At 45.3% G+C, this 17,080-nt stretch overlaps 2 long non-coding RNA genes across 3 annotated transcripts; one reads left to right on the top strand and one right to left on the bottom strand.

The window, feature by feature from the left end:
* Nucleotides 1-908: 908 nt before the first annotated feature.
* Nucleotides 909-5,476, bottom strand: LOC120094163 (uncharacterized). 2 transcript variants are annotated; one of them, XR_005488199.2, is made up of 3 exons: nt 5,092-5,446; nt 2,843-3,583; nt 909-1,625 (listed from the first exon to the last, which is right to left on the bottom strand). It is a non-coding gene; the product is annotated as an uncharacterized LOC120094163 (long non-coding RNA). The 2 variants fall into 2 exon arrangements; XR_010054185.1 differs by lacking the exon at nt 2,843-3,583 and having other exon boundaries at nt 5,092-5,476.
* A 133-nt stretch (nt 5,477-5,609) lies between these two features.
* Nucleotides 5,610-6,584, top strand: LOC120094162 (uncharacterized). The gene is made up of 3 exons (XR_005488198.2): nt 5,610-5,779; nt 6,086-6,221; nt 6,418-6,584. It is a non-coding gene; the product is annotated as an uncharacterized LOC120094162 (long non-coding RNA).
* Nucleotides 6,585-17,080: the final 10,496 nt, after the last annotated feature.

Genomic DNA, 17,080 nt, shown 5'->3' with positions numbered 1-17,080 from the left:
GCAAACTATTTATGAAGAAGAGGGTCTGAACTGAGAATGCAGCCACAGGGATTCTCTCCTAAAAAAGTAACCACCTAGGGAAGTATTCTCCCTAGCAACATCAAAGATGCCACACAAGCCACCAAATCTGTGACAGATGGTGGGTATCCCAGGGCCAGACTATATTACAAAAGTGGCAGCAGACCTTGGCAACAGCATCCGCACAGTGCTGATTTTGCCTGCACGCAAAATGGAAGAGTTGGGGATTCATAGAGACCTGGGCCAACGTTCCAGAAAGCTTCTCAAGCCTGCAATGTAAGAGTCCTTGCAAGAAGGGCCTGAGAAGCCCTGGTATGAAACCCTGAAGGTACAGTCTGGATTACCGTGGAGACCTGCTGGATGCTGGAGTTGTCTTAGTCGGGGTCACTGTTGCTATGATGAAACACCATGACCACAGCAACCTGGGAAGGAAAGCGTTAATTTGGCTAAGCTTCCACATGGCTCAATGTTCATCACTGAAGGAAGTCAGGACGGGAACTGAAGCAGGACAGGGACCTGCAGGCAGGAGCTGATGCAGAGACCATGGAGGGATGCTGCTTCCTGGCTTGCTCCTCATGGCTTGTTCAGCCTGCTTTCTTATAGAACCCAGGACCCCCAGCCCGGGGATGGAACCACTCACAATGGACTGGGCCCTTCCCTGTCAATCACTAATTGAGGAAACACCCTACAGGTTTCCCTATAGCCAGATCTAACGGAAGCATTTTCTCAGTTGGGCTGCCTCCTCTCTGATGACTCTAGCTTCTACCAAGGAGACATAAAACTGATAAGCCAGTAGCAATGTCCACTGAGACTTGAGATAGGTCATGTGTATGCTAGTGTTATGCCAGAAAGTGTCTGTGAACCTCAAAAGACCACCAAGGAGCCGATTCTGATGCAATTGCACTAGGGTCTCTTTATTCAAGCTCGAGCTTGGACCACACCACCGTCTCTAATGCAGTAGAACGGGAGGGTGCAGCCCCGAGCCTAGCTTCAGGCAAGCATTTATAGAGGCAAGAAAGGGGGTATCTAGCCTGGCACACATCTGACTGGGCGGTGGGGGGAATATGGCCTTTAACATAACTGACTGGTGCCGGGAGCCAAGTCCTAAATCTCGTTTCTGCTTTCCTCCTGATTGGTTGTTAGGAAGTGAAGTGTCAGGGGCAGGTTTGTAACCTGGAGGTGCAGATTTCTTGGGGGATAACCTGGAAACTGGTGCTAGACAGCGGCTTGTTAGCTAACTCGAGTTCAACCTTAGGTCAGGTTCTCTAAGGTGGAGTCTGAACCCAAAATCTAGTCTCTCGCTCCCCCTTTCTCCGGTGACTAGAGGGCCCAACCATGGGCTTGAAGCTATTATCATATTTTAGAGGGGCTCAAGGTTGTCATCACTTAATCCTCGTGGTGTCCCTGGGGTTTGGGTAGGGGCTCCAACTGTGGGAGACGGGAGAATCCTGAAGCTGAGTTTCCTCGGGCTAGTCGTGGTCGTCTTCAGCTGAAAACAGTCGATCTGGGCTGTAATCCTGTCGACCTTTAGGACAGTAGATGTGGTCAAGATGATAACACAGGGACCTTTTTAATGAGGCTCCAATGACCCCTAGCCAGAGGGGGATCTGTTTAATAAAGAACATAAAATTTAGGCCAAACATGTTTCCGAGCCCATTGGACACTTTTGAGATCGCCCCGTAATTCTCAGGTATGACCTCTACCTGTACGTAGTCCCAGCTAGTGAAGGGAGTTTCATACACAGTAGAGAGCGAAGGGAAGGAGAGTTATTTATTCACTCATCACAAGTCTCTTAGATCAGTTCAGTCAAGGTCTCTTTTAGGGTCCTGTTTATCTTTCCTACCTGCCCTGAACTCTGGGGTCTACATGTACAATAAAGTTTCCAATATTGGCTAGTCCCTGTCCTGCCTGGGACATAAAACTGTCCACTGCCAGACCCTGTCATCTGGGGAAACCCACACCTTGGCAGTATGTCCTCTAAGAGCTTCTTTGTCACCATGGATGTAGTCTTATGCTTAGTGGGGAAAACCTCAGTCCAACCTGGAAAGGTATCTATAGACATCAGTAAATATTTATATCTAAATTGTTCTGGTTTTTACCTCTGTGAAGTCTGTCTCCCAGTGGACACTAGGCCTTGTGTCCCACTGGCAGGCTTTACAGTTCTTACCAATCTCAGCTATCTTTGCGTTTGTTTAGCGTTGGCATCTCTAATCCTGATATTATGATGCCATATCAAATCCTGCATTCTCCGGATGCATGTGTGGGAAGAGCAGTGAATCTTCTGAAGTATGTGCGGTCCCATTTCTTCTGGCACAATGAGTTTGTAATCTGCTATTCTCCACTACCCCTCATCATACTGGGACGTGGGCAAATTTCTAGCCCAGATTACATCATCTTTCAAATACTTAGGGTGGTCAGGGAGCTTAAGATCCCCTGAATCCAGTGTGTCAGGCTGCTTCATCTGTCTTATTGTTGCCCTCTGAAACTGGGTCCTTCTCTCTCTCTGGTGTCCCAAACAATGGATGATGGCCACCTTCTTAGGTCCCCATAGACTCCTCAGTCAGGAGATGACTTCTTTCCTTCTGCCATCAGAAGGGCTCTCTTTATGTAAATACCGCGCCATGGACATGAGCAGTAGCAAAGGCATACCAGCTATCTGTGTCTCTTGTCTTCTCTCAGCTCTAATCCCTTGGTTAGAGCTACCATTGACGTTCTTGTTGGGAGTGGCTCCGCCCATATGATCTCAGTGTTTGAGACCACCGCTGTCCCAAGTGTACCTCTGTCCATCCTGAATGAAGCTGTTCCTATTGGTGCACCATGTTACCTCTGCATCCATCTGTATCCTGAAGATCTGGTCTGGTCCCATGGATGTGGGCCAAAATGTCCGAGCAGTCATCGAGGTCTGGTTTAGGCAGCAGGGAAGCTGGACTTAGGGCAGTTGGCACCTAAAAGGTTATTCTAGGGGGATTTAAGAGGAGAGACTGGTAATGAGTCATTTTGGCATTGGCAACGGTCAGGCTTTGACCCAGTGACACTTGGTCAGCATCCTTAACCAGAAGGGCCATGGCTGTGATAATGCACAAACAGGAGGGCCAGCTTCTGGCAACTGGATCTAATTTTTTTGACAGGTAGGCCAGTGGCTGGTGCCAGGGCCCAGGGTCCGAATCAAAACCCCTTTTGCTGTCTCTGATCTATCGTCCACGAAGACATGGAAGGGCTGAGTCACTTCTGGTAACCCCAAAGCTGGTGTAGAAATTCCTTTCTGGCCTTGGAGAACCACCTCTGACCTTCTCTTAGTATGTGTCTCCCAGATTTAGGAGGTCACCTGTGGTTGTCAGAGTAGGGTCTTCTTAGTGGAGGCTCTGTAGTCTAAATTTCCCAGGGCCTCCAAGAGGTCCTCGGTCCCCTCTAGGCTTTTGTTTAGTTTCTGCTGCCACCAGGAGGTCATTCGCCAACTGTAAGAGTCAGGTTAGGAGGCTGGGTTCTGTATTCACTTGGGTCTTCATGGAGGGCCTCATCGAAGATGGTAGGTGGCAGAAGGGTCCATATCAGCTAATCCCACGCTCTGGAGCAGGCCATTCAAGGCACCCAGGAGGAACAGCACCCAAGAGGATACAGAGATTAGGAACTGTTGGGTGGGTAATGTGAGGGTTGCCCTGCCCACTCCCAAGTCCACTGTTTTAGGGTAGTCCGTGAGAATTGTTTAATTCCTGTTGGAATTAAATCCTTGGACCCACGATTTCTTTGAAGAGACTTTAGCAAGGCTTCAGGCTTTAGCAAGACAGAACATTGAGCTCTACTAAATATAAGGAAACTGGTGACTTTCCCCTTTATTTTTCATATTGTTTTTTCCCAAGATGGACTGTTCTCAATCTTTAGGCCCCCTTCTTCCCCCCTCCCCTTTCTCTAGAAGCCAGGAATCACTTTCCTGGTCTCTGTGGTGAAGAGAACCTGTAGGAGCTGTTAGCGATCATTGAAAGTGGGCTGGTGAGTGAAGAGGACTGCCTTCCAGAGACTCACTAAATCTCGAGGGTTGTGTGAAAGGGGGAGATTCTGAGCTCTCCAGTTAAAAGGATCACTGGTGGCAAAGAGCCAAGAGTAATGAGGTCAGTGTCTTTGGTGGTTGACTGGCCCAGCTGCATGCAAGGGCAATGCAGACAGACTCAGACTCAGGAGGCATTGTGTCCCTGCAGCAGGTGTCCCTGCAGCAGGTCCCCCTCCCCTGCCTACAGGGCTTTGCCTGTGGCCGAGGCACCTGCAGAGGCTGCTGCTCCACCTGAGGGGTTGAAGAAGGTGGGGGTGGAAAAATATAGCCAAGGCAAAAACTGCTGCCTGTTGCCTGGGGAGAAAAAGCTTAAGCCAAGAGGGTGGGTCCTCTTGAGGTCTCACCAGACTAACACATGAGGTATTTGGTCCAGGTGGCCAAATGTGAGGTTGAGAATGCCTTTCTTGATCCCCTGGACCAACCCCAGGTCACAGGATCCCTCCAGGGGTCAGCTAGTATTGCCAGTAGGGCCATTCTGGACTGCAAAGTGTGTTTAGCTTATCTTTCCTAATAATGACAGACAGATTCTGTCCCCTAGTTTTAACATTTTTAAGCAATTTTAGTGGCGTTAAAGACACCTGTCCCACCTGTCCCACGTTAAATGTCCATCAGAAAATTGCCCCATAACAAGAAACACAGACAACAAACACAAAACACAAGAAAAATGCAGCCATTGCTCTCCGTCAGACAGGAATGAGAAATAACCAGAGGGTGGCGCTCACACACAAGAAAAGAATTCGTCCTCTCTGTCAGGAAACAAAGGAAAGTAACCAGATCTGTGGGCCCCCAAGGCTCTCTGAGCCTACGCCCACCCCAATTGAGAAACTAAGTTCTTCAATCAGGGACCGGAATGTCTTTTAGCCCCTGTGTGATTGTGACTTTGCCGAGAGTTTGCCTAATCATTTTGACCACGAAATACAGATTATTTTTTTTTTTTTTTAGACCTCTTCTCAAGATTTACAGACATGGCGCCACTCAGAGTTTATGAATAGACAAAGACACAGACAGTACAGACAGGAATTTCTTACCGGCTGGTATTGAAACCCTCCAGGTCGGTGGTCCTGGAAGTCTTGGAGTTCCCAGCCAATCCACGAAAATATTGTACCAAAAAGTGTCCGTGAACCCCCAAAGATCACCAAGGAGCCGATTCCAATGCAATCGCTCTAGGGTCTCTTTATTCAGTCTCGAGCTTGGACTACACCACCATCTCTAATACAGTAGAATGGGAGGGTACAGCCCTTAACCTAGTTTCAGACAAGCGTTGGTAGAGGCAAGAAGGGGATATCTAGCCTGGCAAACATCTAATTGGGGGTGGAGGTGGGGAGGCGGGCTCCATTATGACCTTTAACATAAAGGTTCAACCTTAGGTCAGGTTCTCTAAAGACGGAGTCCGAATTCCGATGCAATCACAGTAGGCTCTTCATTCAAGCTCGAGCTTGGGCCACGTCATTGTCGGTGATGCAGCAGGACAGGAAGGTGAACGTCCTGGCCCTGTTTCGAGCAAACATTTATAGAGGCAAGTAAACGAACCAGGGGGTACCCAGCTTGGCACATATCTGATTGGGGGGCTATTATGGTACTTGTTGCCCTTTAAAATAATTGGCTGGTGCTGGGAGCCAAACCCTAAACTTTCCTAAGTAAATATCTTTAGATACAACTGTAACTTCTGCTTTCTTCCTGATTAGTGGTTGTAAGGGAGTGACCTGGAGACCAGTGGTAGGTACAGGCCTGGTGTTTAACTCCAGTTCAACCTTAGGTCGGGTTCTCTAATATGGAGCTTGAACCCAAGATGCAGTTGGTCCGGTCTCTCAGTCACATTCCTCCCTTTCAGAATGAGAGGGTTGGTTATTTGTTTTGTTTTGTTTTGGTTTGTTTTGGTTTGGTTTGGTTTGGTTTGGCTTGGTTTTTTGTTTTTGTTTTTGCTTTGTTTTTGTTTTGTTTTGTTTTGTTTTTGCCATTGTATACTGGAAGAATACAACTGGTGTTTGATTTTACTAACGCACAGTTTGTCTTTAATCTCAGAAACGACTTTGGACTTTTGAGGGGTGCTGGGAGGAACTGTCAGAGACTACTTGGAGATAACGTGACTTGGATTATGAAATGACTATGAGACGGGCAGGAAAAGCTAAAGATAAAAGTCCTGGATTTAAATGTTTGGGTAAGTTGGGTGTGGTGATAGTGAACACCTTTAGTCCCACACTCAGGGGGCAGAGGCAAGAGAATTTCTGTGCATTCAAGGCTGGCCTGGCCTACATATCCAATTCCAGGCCATCCAGGGCTACCTAGTATCCCCGTCTCAAAAATAAATATGTAAGGGGGCTGGAGAGATGGCTAAGCACTGGTTGCTCTTCCAGAGGTCCTGAGTTCAACTCCCAGCAACCACATGGTGGCTCACAACCATCTGTGATGGGATGCAGTGCCCTCTTCTGGTGTGCCTGAAGACAGCTGCAGTGTGCCCACATACATCAAATAAATGAATCTTTTAAAGATAAAATAAAAATAAATAAATATGTAAATTGAATGTTTGTGAGTCAGGTTGACAAGGGGTGAACTTGTGATGGTGACTTTTCATCCTGCCCTTGACTGGTGAGAATCACCTAAAAAAACACATCAAGGGGCGTGGGGATGGTAACAGTGTTCTAGAGAGGTGTCCCTAGGGTGCTCCCGGTAATGGTCTGGGATCCCGGGCTGAATAAAGAGGAGAAAGTGTTCCAAGCACCAGCTTCACCTCTCTCTGCTTCCTGACTGCAGACAAAATGTGACCAGTCACACCACCCTGACTCCTGCCTCCACGGCTGGAGCCACTCCCATTACCACGCCTTCCTTCCATGATGAACTATACCTTCACATTGTGAGCCAAAAGAAATCTTTCTTTTATTGAGTATTTTGTTACAAGAAAAGTAACCTTTTGCTTAAAAAGAATGCATTGTTTCCTTATTAGCAGCTGCCACTGTACACTGTTGTGAGACAGGAAACGTGTGTGAGGGTAACTTGATTTTTGTTAAGATTTTATGGGTTTTGTTTCCGTGCTAATGAGGTGGCTCAGCAGGTAAAGGTCTTTGCCGCTGAGCTAGATGACCTGAGTTTAATCCTCAGGGCCCACATGGTAGAAAAAACAAAGCCCACTCCTACAAGTTGTCCTCTGAAAGCCATGTATAGCACATGTACATACACGCATATGACATAGGTCAATATATAAATACATTTTTAATGTTTTATTATATATAGAGTTCTGCCTGCATGTATGCCTGCAGGCCAGAAGAGGGTATATCTTATGGCCTCAGATGGTTGTGAGCCCCATGTGGTTACTGGGAATTGAACTCAGGACCTCTGGAAAAGCAGGCAGTGCTCTTAACCACTGAGCCATCTCTCCACTTCCATAAATACAATTTAAAATGTCAAAATCATATTCAAAGAACATTTCTCTGCAAAAGAAAAACAGGTGTTTATTAGATGCTGGCATTGTGCATGGCTTTTTTGATAATATAATTGATGGAATTTCAAAGCAACAATAGTAAGTTAGGCCCTCTGATTATGCTGTTCTTCTGGGAGTTTCTGTGTGCTTTGCTGGGCTACGAAGCTCCAGCCATCTCTTGAAACCTTCATCTAATGAGAGATTTTACATACTTCAATGTTGACTTCAGAGAATTCTGACCTTAGCTAAAACGAGTAAACTTGTCCCAACTTAATTCTTCCTCAGAACTCATAGAGCAACTGTTAGACTAGTGAGCTTCCTGTGTTTGTACTTTTCTATCCACATGTCCTAACGTAGACCATAGGGCAGCCCACACCCTGGCACTGCACATCAGGTATGGATGGTAAAGCTAAGGACAAACCCTCGTCTTCTGCCTTTAGTTCATTCTCAACCTCTTGGCTCTGCCTTGCGTTGACTCACAGAACTGTGGTAGCAGTGTCTAGTGACCTGCAGGCATCTAAACTCAGAGAGCAATTCTGGCATGGCAAAGGTTTTAAAAACCAAACCAATCTAGACCACTGCCCATGTCCCAGACTAGCCTGTTGGTGAAACACACTGTGTGTACCAAAGTAGCACTGCACTGTTGAAATGCTACACCAAAAGGTGAGCCTGGTGGCAAAGGACTATAATCCCAAATACCTGAAGTATGAGGGTCATGAGTTCAAGACCAACCTAAGTAAGCAAGCCCTTGTTTCAAATTAAAAGAGAAAACAGGGGAGTTTGTTCTGTTTGGGTTGTTTGTGGATTTGGGGGGTTTTGTTTTTTGGTTTTGGTTTTGGTTTTTGGTTTTGGTTTTGGTTTTTTTTGGGGGGGTATTTTTGTACTGTGGGTGTCGTTTTTTTTCCTGGTAATGCATTTGCCTATCATATGTTAGGCCCTGGAATCAGCCCTCAGCATCATGAAAAAGAAATTGGAAATAAAGTAATAGCCTGTCTGTGGCTGGAGAGCTGGCTCAGCGTTTAGAGGGCTTGCCGCTCAATCATGAGAACTGGAATTTGAAACCCAGCATCCATGGCAGGTGGCTCATAAACACCTGTCATGCCAGCTTCAAGGTCCAAATCTCTCTTTTGGCTTCCATGGGCACCTGCGCATGTACACACACACACACACACACACACACACACACACGCACACGCACACGCACACGCACACGCACACGCACGCACGCACAAGTAAAATCAAATAATATAAAAATCTTTTTAATGGGCCGTCTTTGGATCTGAAGAACAGATCGGGATTTGTATCTGGGAATGTGGGCTCTTGTAACTAGGAGTCTTATAACACAGTCTTCAAAATGTCCAGGAAATATCTAAAATTGTCTTAACAGATAAAGAATTGGGCAAGTTATAGCAACTCTCGGTAGGAGAGACAGTTAACAGGCAGCCACCCACAGGTGGCCCTCTATCAACACTGTTAGACAAGAGCTTTAAGGCAGCCCTTCTGACATGTCCTGTGAAGAGAAGGGAACACACTAAGGAGATGGGCAAATGTGGCTGGGTAGACGGTAAGTGAATGAACACAGAAATGAATATATTATTAATGTCAAACTTGTCCTAAGCATTTTAAAAATAATAGAGGTCATTAATTTTGTAATAGCAAAAAATTATAAACTAGAAATACCTCTAAAATATATGAGGTATTTTAAATAAAACATAAATTTTTATTGAAATTCTCCCTTTTGAGATTTGGGGGGGTTATTATATTTTATACGCAGGGGTGTTTTGCCTGCATATAGGAGTGTATATCACATGCACACGGTGACCACAGAGGTCATCGGAAACCCCTGGAACAGTTGTGAGTTGCCATGTGGGTAAGAGAAGGGAATTGAGCCAGATCCTCTGGGCGAGCAAAGGTGCTCTTAGCCACTGCACCAGCCCCGCCCACCCGGCTGCGTTTTGAGACAAGTTCTTACCATGTAGTCCTTTCTGGCCTAGAGCTCTTTGTGTAAACCCGTCTGGTTTCAAACACAGAGATCTGAGAACTTCTGCCTCCCATGTTTTGAGCTTAAAGGCATGCACCACCATGCTTAGTCTGAAGAGCTTGGTTTTTAAAAAGAACAGATTAGAAAATCTGGAGAAAATTAGAAAATATGGAGGGGAGGGGGTATCTGAGGTCTTGATAATTTCAGTTTTCTTTTTTAAAAGCTATTAACTATAAAGTTCATCCAGGAGGGTGAGTGTGCAGACTCCTTAGGGGGTGGTGCATGGGACAGGGCCAGCCGTGCTTGCTGGAGATTCCTCTCTTAGCAGCAGCTCTACTTTGACTCTCCTCTAGTCAGAAAAGGAGGAACAGGGTTGTGCCTGTTTACGTTGTTTAATAAGAATGTATTGGCATTTATTTTTATTTTTAAAATACATATACTTTAAAATGAATAAATAAAAGAAACTGGAAAATAGTTTTTAAAACGGTAACGTTGTAGTAAAAAGACAAGAACTGGCCGGGTGCTGGTGGCAGAAGTACATTGTTTTAATCCCAAATCTCCGGAGGCAGAGACAGGTGGATCTCTGTGCATTCAAAGCCAGCCTGGTCTACAGAGCAAGTTCCAGGACTGCCAGGGCTGTCTCAAAACAAAACAAAATAAAACAAAACAAAACAACAACAACAACAAAAAAGACTAAAACACCAATTTTTTTCTTTTCTCATCTAGCCCAACACACACACACACACACACACACACACACACACACACACACATCAGTGTCACAGCTCTGGAGCTCCACTCTAGCCACCACACCTAAACTAAGCATTGTTTTGCAACAGAATCTGCTGCTTTGGGTTCTTTCCGTCTATTTTGTATATCTACTGTTTGTCCTTTCAGCCTCACTTTCTGAGGTAGGTACATCCGTACCATCATCTCCACCCTCAGAAGAGAAAAACTGACTGGGAGCTTTAATTTACTTATTCTGGGTCGGTCGCTACATGGCTAAGTCCGGATTAAAACTCAAGTCAACACTGCCAAAGCCTGTGCTTTTTCTGGTCCACCGCGGTCTCTCTTCTGAGGAAGAAGCTATGGAAAGAATCCCTCTGGCTCGTCTCGGGGAATGGGATACTGTGTCAGTAGGAGGATTTTCTAGCCAAAGTGTTTGTGCCTGTGATGATTCATATTTAGATCATGTTCCTTGAGAGTAGGGGAAGATATTTGTAAGCAGCTGGTTTTAACATCTGAGAGTTGTAAGTAAGATTCCAAAAGGAACCTGCCAACCAGATGGTAGGAATAGGAGAGGTCATGGCAACGCCTGTTTTCCACACAGCTAAAATGGCAACCCTTGATGAAATTTCCTTCCCACCGACCAGCCAGGCCCGGCAGCACGTGCCTCTTATTCCTATACTTGGAAGGCTGAGTGAGGTAGGAGTATCGTGAGTTCATGGCCAGCCTGGGCTTTAGGTTAGGTCCTGCCTTTAAAAAGAATAAATAAGGGGTTGGGGATTTAGCTCAGTGGTAGAGCGCTTGCCTAGGAAGCGCAAGGCCCTGGGTTCGATCCCCAGCTCCGGAAAAAAAAGAACCAAAAATAAATAAATAAATAAATCTGAGAAATTCAGAATACTTATGATTCCAGTACCAATGATCCCCACACTGGTACTTTTCTGTATCGTGTGTGTGGAAGGCAGCCTGTGTGGGTGTGTATGCATTTGAATACGTTCATGGACTCGCCCTGTATGAATGTGTAGGTAAGAGGTTGATGTTGGGTGACTTCCTCATTCTTTAATAATGTGACTATCCACATTATTTCTTGAGACAGGGTCTCTCTCTGAACCTGAGCTCACAATTTCAGCTAGATCAGCTGGCCAGTGAACTGTGGGGATCTTGCCTCTTCTCACAACCCTACACACACACACACACACACACACACACACACACACACACACACACACATTTCTCCAATCTCAGCTTATGAACGGGGTCATGGATGCACAGCGCCATATATGGCTTTTGTGTGGCTGCTGGGGATTCAAACTTAGGTCCTCAAAACTGTGCGGTCAGCACTTGACCCACCACCCATCCATGTTCTCACCAACAGATTTCTAAGACACGGCCTATGACATTTCTTTGTTCTGTTACAATAAAAATCTTCCTGAAATGGGCTAAGGAAGTCAATCAGCAATAAAGAGCACCTCTTGCTTTTGCAGACAGAGTTCAATTCCCATCACCCATATGTAGCTTACGACTGTCTGTAACTCCAATCCCAGGATATTCAATGCCCTCTTCTGGCCCCAGTGGGCACCGGGTATGCAAACGTACACATACATAGATGAAGGCAAAACACTCATACACATAAAATGATATAAATAAATTTTAAAAGTAAATAAATAAATACAAAAGCTTCATGAACCTGGTATTTGGGATAACCTGAATCCATGTTCCCAGTCTATGGTCATTCTTACTGGCTCCAAAATAAACTACCTGACCTCATTCACCCTTGAGATTAGTACTGTGTTCACATGTCTGCCTGTCCTACCCCATAAAAACAGGAAGCCATATTCCACACTTCTCTTTTTCTCTCATCTTTTATCACGAACCCCAATCACATAGATGGATCACCAACTCCCCGATCTGAAACATTTTGTAGTTGTATAACACTAGAACAAAAACTCGTCAAACTTTACTAAGTTTTTGTTGACAGAAGAGCTAAGGATTATTTTATTAAACATGGTTAGGAGTTATTTTACTTAGGAAATTGGCTTAAAACTTCAGGGAAGCCAAGTTTAATAGCATATTCTGAGAATCCCAGAACCAAGAAGGCAGACGAAGTAGGGGGATTGCCATGAGTTCAAAGCCAGACTGGACTATATAGCAAGTTGCAGGTCAACCAGAGCCGCCTCACAGTGAGACCTTGGCTTGAAATGAGCACACAAACAACTTCATGCCTGGAGCTGGGCCCAGCAGTTTAGAGCAATAATTGCTCTCACAGGAGAACCTGGGTTCAGTTCCCAGCACACACATCAGGCAGCTCTCAATCTCCTGAAACTCCAGCTCCAGGGGACCTGACACCCTTCGCTCCAGCCTCTGTGGTCACACAAGCACATATACACTCACATATATAAAGTATTAATAAAATATTTTTTTATTTTTCAAAACCAGAACATTCAAGCCAAAGTGTTTCTGCTATTGCCTCCCCCACTGCCCTTCCCCTGCCCCCCAAGAAAATGTTAATTAATTTTTCTTATCTCAAAGCATGTAAGATATTATGATATAATGATTTATAGTTAAAAACAACATAACATAGAATAACTCATAATTGTTTAAGATTATTTAATCTTTAAACCACACATTGGGAGTGCAGTCCTTTAATCCCAGCATTCGGGAGGCAGAGGCCAGCAGGCCTCTGAGTTTGAGGCCAGCCTGGTCTACAGAGCTAGTTCAGGACAATTCAAAGCTACCTAGAGAAACCCTGTGTGTATGAATGCAGTGGTTTGTGTATATGAGTGCAGTGCCTCCTAAGGCCACAAGAGGGCCTCAGATCCCCTAGAGCTGGAGCTGGGGTTACAGGCAGTATGAGCGTCCCAGGGTGGATGATGGGAACCCAGTTCTGGTCCTCTGCAAGAGCAGTGGGGGTTCCGAGTGGCTGAGCCATCACTCCAAGCTTAGAACAACTTGTATTTCAGGACCAAGATTTTTTTTTTTTTGATTCATAGCCAGATGGAAAAAAGCTCTTAGCAATTTTTTTCAAGTCATCATAACTTGTATTCTAAAGAATATTTGCTAATTTTGAATTACAAATGAAAAATGAGCCTATCAAAATGTTTGTCCAGCCGCACACCACTCTCCCTGAAGAGCTAGTCCCGAGGTCTCATCCCCAGATGTGAGCGTCCACATGGCTTGAGTAAATAGGTCTGAAGACTTAGGCTTGTTTTAGTTTTACCAATTCCCTGCCGATATGAGGGGTATCTTTTTACTCTGAAGGACAAATTTACCCGTTAAATACAGCGTCCTCTGTATCAGCGAGATGACACCAAAACAAGTATCTCTGGGACACTAAAAATATGAGCAATGATGAGAAAGGTCGGGCACAAAATGTATATGCTCCACGCCACACCAAGATGCGCGATGGCTCTGAGGATAAGCATCAATCACATTAAAAATGAAAGACGTGATCTTTTATAATGACATTCAACGTGAACTGGTCCGAAATTGTCCTTAAAGTCGGCGGCATATGGCCTAATGTGTAATATATCTAAGATGGGCAGTCTCTCACACCACACAGGACTCTCTCATTCGCAAGCCAGGATTTATGGGAACCACCACGTGACCAAATCAACTCTTCAAGTCCAGCCTCACGCCTTTTCTGTTGCTCTGCGTTCTGAATGTGGCTCCTGTCATACAGATCTGCTGGGATAGGGTGGAAGAAATGGCTTCCAGGAAAGGTCTCTCATTGTCTTAGCTCTTACCTCTTCCATTGACTAAAAATCACTCTACTCTCCTCGATGGTTGTTGTTGTTATTGTTATTGTTATTTGCTTGCTTGCTTATTTTGTTATTGTGGTTTGCTTGCTTGCTTGTTTGACTGGTTGATTATATATATATATATATATATATATATATATATATATATATATATATATATATATGCTCATATATGGAGCTGGAAATTGCCTTGACCTTCTGACCCTCTTGCCTTGACCTCCTGTGTTTAGGGATTGCAGGAGTATACAACCACACTTAGTTTATGGTATATTGGGATATTGGGGATCTAACCCTGGGTTTCATGCGTGGAAGGCAAACACTCTATCAACTGAGCCCCACAGAGAAATCCTAAAATGGACTGTAAGACACTGGAAGTCCTTTCCGTTCTGAATGGATAGACAGCTCAAAGGGAATAAAGCAAAGGTGAGACAGCTTTCACAGTGATGTTTCTCATGACCACCTCTCAGAGAGTCTCTCAGAGTTTGACATTATGAAGACAAATTGGCCAGGGTCTAGTCAGATATGTGGTGATAAAATTGATATATTGATATATCTCAGTATATATATATATATATATATATATATATATATATATATATATATATATATAAAATCACCATTGACCAGAGAAATAGTCAGGATTTTTTGACTTTTTTGTTTTGTTTTGGTTTTTGGTTTTTGGTTTTTTATCTCCAGGCTTCTCAAGGCTATGTCAGAAAAAAATAAAGTGGAGGGGTGGGGTTGACAACTGACAGTCAGATCTGAGTCACAGGACTGGCTGGAGCTTGTGGGCACTGCCCTAGACCACGGTCACATGGTGCAGACTCCATGTGTGCTATGGAGGAAACCCACCTTTGTCTCACACTGTGTGAAAAGAGCACAGCTCTGAATTATAAGACCCTGAGCTCTAACCTTGGCAGAGATGCCCATCAGTGGGGAGGTGGAACCTGAAGAGACCACCTTCAGTAGCTAAATGGGGCCCCCAGTGGGGGACTGGGGACACCAACCCACCTTCAATATTTTTGACCCAGAGTTGCTCTTGTCTCAAAGAAATGCAGGGACAAAAATGGAGCAGAGACTGAAGGAATGGCAGACCAGTGACCGGTCTGATTTGGAATTCATCTCATGGGTGGGTGCCAAACCTGACACTATTACTAGTGCTATGTTGTGCTTGCAGACAGGAGCCTAGTATGGCTGCTCTCTGAGAGGCTCTACCAGCAGCTGATAGAGACAGATGCAGACACTTACACACAACCATTGGACTGAGGTCAGGGAACCCTATGGAAGACTTAGGGGAAGGATTGAAGGATCTGAAGGGAGTAGACCGAAAGTGTCAGCTAACTCGGACCCCTGGGAGCTTCCAGAGACTAAGCCACCAACCAAAGAGCATACACAGGCTGGTCCAAGGCCCCAGGCACATATGTAGCAGAGAGTGGTCTTGCCTGGCTTCATTGGGAGAGAATGTGCTTAATCCTGTATGCCCAAGGGAAGGAGGATGCCCAGGGCACAGGGGGAAGGGAGGGATGAAGAACTCTTGGAGGGAGGACCAGGATGGGGTGGGCAACATATGGGATGTAAATAAATTAAAAAAAATTTTTTTTAAACCTGAGCTCTAAAGAGAAGGCTGTTCTGTGCTGTTTCTCCTTGGGTCTAATCTAGCTGTCAGATCAAAGGTTGGGGGTCAGGATCCTTCCGTGGCTCCCAGGAGTGGTGACCAGGATTTCACACCACAGCATGAGTGCTCCTTCCTCAAACCTTTAAAGCAGTGAAATGAAAAGAGAAATAAAGTGCAGAGGTGGGCCAAGGGAGGAATTGATGCTTGCTGTCTCTAAAGCTCTTAAAATCTGAATGACAGTTCCTTTGTGCTCTCTGAAGGGGAGTCAAAACGCGCTCTTTCATAACATGCCCTTAGGTTAAAACTATTACACTTGGCCAGGCAGTTCCCGGTTGCTGCCGTGCCCACTGCTGTCTTTGCAGTGTTCTAAATAAACCCGTTTTCTTTAAAAATAAATAAATAAATAAAACAAACAAAACCCCAAATCAAAAGCCGTTTTTAGTGTGTGCAGAGGGTATTTGCACAGCTGAATTCGTGTGCACCTCCAAGGGCAGGCAAGTGGAAGCCAGAGTCAACTGTCACATGTTTTCTTTGGTTTCTCTCCACCTTAGATTTTGAAACAGAGTCTCTCACTAAACCAGGGGCTCACCAGTTCAGCTATAGACTGGCAGACCATCGAGCCTCTAGGACCGGCCTATCCCTGCCTCATGCCCCACTCCCAGGTTATAACTGGGGCTAAGGGTGCCTATAAGCCTATAAGCCTATAAGCCTATAAGCCTATATGCCTGCCTATAAGCTTATATGCCTGCCCACAAGCCTATAAGCCTATATGCCTATAAGCCTATATGCCCTGCTTAACTTTTCCATGTGTGCTAGGGACCAGAACTCGGGTCCTCATATCCACTGAGCCATCTCTCCAGTCCACATTTTATTAATTCTATCTGTAGACACAGTCGAAATCTTCTGGCACAATGGGTCTGGAGTGTACCCATTGGGATTTTTAGAGTCTTGTCAACAAAGATGTGTACAAAGATGAGTGGATAGTTACAAAAGAAATAATTTATTAAGTGCAAATGCCCTTTCCAAGGGTGAAAGTGAGGCTGGAGGAAGGTCAAAGGCTGTGTGCCACCAAGCCAGGGGACCTGTGACTCTCTGCACAGCACTGTCCTTTGCCCACGTTTGCCCTGGTTTTCCCTCACGTTGGTTCTGCCGTGTATCTGTGGTCCTGGCTTCAGTAGGGATCTATTCTTTTTCTCTGTCTAGTTTCTTCCCTGTGCTGGTTGTAAGGACTCTCTCCCTGCCCTACTTTCCTTCCACGGCACACAGTGAACCCCTCTGGGATTCACTATGAAGCAAGGTCGAGGATAGGAAGAGAGGTGGGAAAGACAAGAATGTGAATGTGTAGTTCAAGGGGACTGGATTAAACATGCAAGTCCTAAGGGCTGTGGTACCAGGATGCTGTGGATAATGGTCCTCAAACCTTAGCGAGTAGAAGGGTCACTCGGTAAGCTGTCTGGTGATGGATGTGGCACCCTTCTTAGAGAGTCCCTTCTGTCAGTCTGGGGTGTGTGCAGTAGTCTGCAAC

Source organism: Rattus norvegicus, chromosome 8, assembly GCF_036323735.1.
Source record: "Rattus norvegicus strain BN/NHsdMcwi chromosome 8, GRCr8, whole genome shotgun sequence".
In the NCBI taxonomy this organism is placed as follows: domain Eukaryota; kingdom Metazoa; phylum Chordata; class Mammalia; order Rodentia; family Muridae; genus Rattus; species Rattus norvegicus.
Note: the sequence above shows the minus strand (reverse complement) of the source record. Positions and strands in the feature narration are given on the sequence as shown.